Source organism: Montipora foliosa, chromosome 10, assembly GCF_036669935.1.
Source record: "Montipora foliosa isolate CH-2021 chromosome 10, ASM3666993v2, whole genome shotgun sequence".
Classification (NCBI taxonomy): domain Eukaryota; kingdom Metazoa; phylum Cnidaria; class Anthozoa; order Scleractinia; family Acroporidae; genus Montipora; species Montipora foliosa.
In genome coordinates, this window is record NC_090878.1 from 33,315,450 (window position 1) to 33,320,449 (window position 5,000).

General features: G+C 39.1%; 1 protein-coding gene across 1 annotated transcript in view; it reads right to left on the reverse strand.

Moving 5' to 3' along the window:
• The window catches only part of LOC137974403 (lactadherin-like), a 50,142-nt gene that overhangs the window by 28,535 nt on the left and 16,607 nt on the right, over positions 1 to 5,000 (reverse strand). The gene's annotated exons all lie outside the window — the stretch shown is intronic.

The following is a 5,000-nucleotide window of genomic DNA, read 5'->3' on the forward strand; positions in this document are numbered from 1 at the left end:
TAAACGAACAAGGAACACCTCCTGAAAAGCGAAACCAAAACAAGGAACGTAAAACAGATAAACAAACCGAACTCGCTGACCTTGTAAAGCACGAAAGGAAGAACTGGTTATTACGCCACTTCCTGGGGTTTATATCTATGCTAATTTGCATCTGAATAGCTTTTTTTAAACGTGACCGCTGACCAGTAGGTAGGTAGGAAGTATGCATAATTATCCCATAATGCGGAGCATATCGGAAGAGAACTAATTACAATCACAAAGACCTCGCACTTAGACTCGCTTTGAAGAGGAGGCAGACATGACCTCGGAAATGGCCTATTGTGTAACAGCACGGTGGGCTCTCATACGCAACTAGATACCCAAAATAATGCATGTATGTGAGATAATCCCCTTTGCTGGAATTCAACCCTGTGAAATAGGTATACCATTTCTCCAATAGGCATAAGATTACTCCTTAAGACATCCTCTATAAAGAGCTGTACCATTTGTTCAAAGTTAGTTGCACAGATGACAGGATAATTTTGAATAAGGTGTTTTTTTTTTGTTGCCAGGTCATATCGTTAATGTCATCAGGTTTAGCCAGTAGAACAGATCCATTTAGTAATATTAACACTTTTTGTGCCAGTTATACATTCCTCCAACAAACCTTGCGAATATTTGTCACTATATTTGATACTGTTACACTTAGAAACAGATGATTTGAACCATAACTGATCACAGCAATTGCATATATATTCAGGGCCATGTGTTATCTTATCACAAAAAAGACTGAATCACTTTTGACATGGAATGTCTAATAGAGTCTTGTCCTTGCCAAATCCCAGTGTGGTTTAGCCTTGAGCTCTGCATAGCTTTCCTTAAATGGTTTTATGCTTTTCTGTTTAGGTCTCTGATATGTTCTGGATTGCTTTTCTTTTCCTATTCCCTTGCTGCTTCAATATTTTCAGATCTGTTTTGGCGTTTTGCATTGTTTTTCTTTTCCCTGAACTCTTCAAGTTATTTTGTCTCTTCCACTTGATAGATTCTCTCATATAAGCTTTTTTTTCCCCCACTGCTTTGTAAAAATTATTACTGATACTTACATCATTTTTGGCCATCGTTAATCAATCAATTATTACCAGTAAATTGGTAACACCGCTGATTTCATAACCTGAAATTCTGTCATTATAATAATCTAACTGAAGTGCTGAAACATAGTGTCTTCCATCTTGATGTCCAATGTTCACAGTTGTTCCCTGTTGTCCGCTTATATGACTGGTAACAGTTACTGGGGCCCAAACCTCAATGGATTCTTTTATATGTATAGTAACATATAATACATTGCAAACTGCTTGCACAATAAGTGCTTCACCCCATGTATGTTGCTGTGACAACAAATGCACAATTGCTCTGTAATGGGTCCAATTAATTTTTGACGATTGTTTCTGATGGATTCAACTCCAGCAGCATGCACACTCATGTGGTTGGAAGGATCATTGGATAACTGGTGGGCAACAAAAGAAAAGAAATATGAACCATCTGAGGTACTTTCTAGTGCCTTCAATCCTTTTTGAGCTAATTGAGCCTACAACAGTGCTATAGAAGGATTCCTCAGTATTGTATGTGCTGTATGTGTACTCATTCCATGAGCAACAGGGCCTGGGTTCGATTCAATGTCTCCTGATATCAATAGCTCTTCTCTTGATAGACAATAATTATCATTTTGTTGGTTCGATTTTGTCGAATGCGTAGAAGCAGATTGATCTTGAATACACAATAGAAATCACAAGTCTTTTTGTGTTTAGCAGTCCTGCGAATGATAAGATAAAAATGACGATTAGAATATCCTACTCTCGAAGATTGTTACGTCTGAGTTGCGGTCTAGGTATAGAGATATAATATTTTCCAAAAGCAAGAGATAAACACTTTCTCAACCCAGAGGAGCTCGGTATGTCCTTATTTAAATAATGCACCATACACTTTCTAATTACCTTGTCTTTCTGAAACAAGCTCGACGTTTTCTTGTAACGAATTAATCCTGGAAGGTTCTCTGTTCCGGGGAGCATGTGCCGTGCCTCAACCCTTGCTCTATCGCAGGAGATTTGTACGGATTTCTCATCAGTTTTCGTTACATAATCAGTGACCAAGTCTTTCGACAGTCCTTCATTATGGTCCACCACACAAGTACTAGTGTCTGGAAGCATGAATTGCTTGGTTGCCTCACTGTTTTTCATGTCACGGATGTTGTTCAAGTTGTATTCATGTGGCTTTGATGACTCATAGCTTGCAAAACTTCGTGATAGCTTTGATAAACATTGGTATACTTTGAAGGAAGTCACCTTCCACATGGAATTTATTTATCCCCCGTGAGCTTAGGGGATGAACAAGCAATGTCTTCTCACCATGTGTCTGTAGATTCCATTTCTACATGTATTAAAGTCCTCGCGTTAGTCAGCGAAAGGCGGTGCACAATTAATTGCGCCAATCTGTACTTGTTCAGAATATTTTGCTTTACCTTCGAAGAAAGCCATTTCTTTAATTCTTCCGTTTCTTGCTTCTTGCTTCTCAAACACTTAAGTATAAAAGCGACATATAGCAATGGCGGCGCACAACCTCGCGAACAGGAAGTCACAGCTTTCTAAGCTGTTTTGTGATTATCCATCCTGATTGGCTTATTAGATCGAACTTCCGGTTACGCAGAAGTGATACATTTGCATAAAGAACCTCACCAAAACTCGTGGATATCCATATCCACGAGTAAAAAGATCTATCAGACAGTTTTTCAGTTATTATCAAAGTAGACAAAAAGCGGCGTTTTTGCCATTTGTGAAAAACCTGTCTAACAAATTCATTATTTATTTCTATACATAGTTTTTCTTGCTATGGAAATCCTGAAATTTTAAGGTGGGGTCGTACGGCTTGTTTTTGAACTGTCTAGTTTCCAGTCCCCCCTCCAGGAGCTTAGTCACTATATTTAGCATTTTCCCCTGATTTGCATTTACTTGTTCGGTAAAATTACATTTTACATCAATTGCAGTAACTAACACTTTACAAGAGAGATCCTGTTACTGATCTTCTTCTTCGGAAAACTGTAGTAGGCCACCTTAAACGTATTGAATTTACAAAACGAGGGGTGGTCCACAGGGATAGTCCATTGACCGGGTGCATGAAGGGGTCCATGCACCGGGTCCACAGGGGTGGTTTTAAGAATTTTCGTAAAAACGGTTCAAAATACACGGCTAAAAAATACACGACGTTTCGACGTTCTCACACGTCATTATCAAGTGAAAAAGAGATTGTGAATATTCTATAAATACAAGAAAAAACAATAAAAATATGCCACAAGCTAAACAAAGAAATTAGCAGTGATGGAGACACTCTGAGTGTTAAGGCTAGGCCTCAGTTCTTTAATCAATAGCATTTCGTAAACGAGGCAGTCAAATTTCCCGTGGCACTTCTTAAGAACACGAAATTGATCCTCATAAAGAAGATTTTTGTCACCGTGCGCTTCCAAAAGGTGTTTACCGATAGCTGAATACTTGCGCTCAACAATGCGTTGATGAAGGTGTCGGGCTGTATAACCAACATAATCTACATCACACAGATCACATGCAAATTTATAAACAACGCAATGCTGACTTACAATACTCGGCTTAATTTCTTTCGGCTTGAGATCTTGCTGCAATTTTTTGCTCACAAAAAAAACTGGTTGTAAAGTGACGGCAATCTTATTGCTCAGATCACGTAATAGGACATTTGCATGATGACGCCATTTGACTACAAGTACCAGAATCCTTCAAGTTTCGCTTGTCTCATGTTAATAGGCCTTATTCACGATAGCCACCATGTTGGTTTTCAAATTTTCATGCAAATTAGCCATGTGTTATGCTGGGGGGCAAACATTGGAAAAAAAGGCAAATTGCGGAAAATCGGCCAGTTGAAATATTGAAACAACATTGCTAGAAGTACATTTTAGAATTTATAATTAAATAACTTTTATGATAATTTTATATCTTTTGATTGCCTTTGACATTTTGACTTTCTGCTTCGTTATCTGCTCATTTTTCACTAAAAAAAACGTCGAAGTAGCTTGTGCAATCATTCCATTTGACTACTTAGGCGATAAACATTCAATGAACGTGAAACAAATCATCTGTGTGGCTAAGGTGTTCGTTATAACCTCTCGAACTTGTGTTGTTTGCCCCCTCAGAAGTGTGTAGATAATTTTCATGATAATAGCAAATCCAACATGGCGGACATCGTGAATAAGGTCTATTACAGCTATTGTTATTTTTACCCCACTGGGAATACAAAATTTAAATATGAAAAGAAAAAAAAAATGAATTGTGGTAGTTGTAGTCAAATGAAGCCATCGTGAAAACTGCCTATTGCCTACGGACTACATTAGCGGCTATCTGAACTTTGAAGGGAAGAACTATTCTGATCGTGTTGCCATCGTCGGTTTTCTTTTCTGGCTATGTTACAATATTTTGAATAAACCTCATAAATTCCACCATTAATATGTTTATTTAAAATAGTGTTCTCCTTCAACGACATAGTTACTACATGTACAAGGAAGACGAGATTCAAAATTTCAGTCGGGATCGAGATTACTAGAAACAGCAATAAAAGCAAGGTGACACACGCTAACACCAGCCCGGTGTGGCCGTCACATCACGCAAGCGCACAACCATTTCACCCGGTCAATTAGCAGCCACGGACAGCTGTTTCAGTCTTTTGGGCCTCATCAGCATGGCGTAGCTAACATACCAGACGGGTGTGTTTAGCACCCCTTTAAGTGGCAGCTTCACATGCCAAACATGTGGTAAGCTGCTAAACACACCCGCCTGGTATGTTAGCTACGCCATGCGGGTGAGGCCCAAAAGGCCGAAACAGCTGTCCATGGCTGCTAATTGACCGGGTGAAATGGTTGTGCGCATGCGTGATGTGTTGGCCACACCGGGTTGGTGTTAGCGTGTGTCGCCTTGCTTTTATTGCTATTACTAGAAAGCATATTGCCA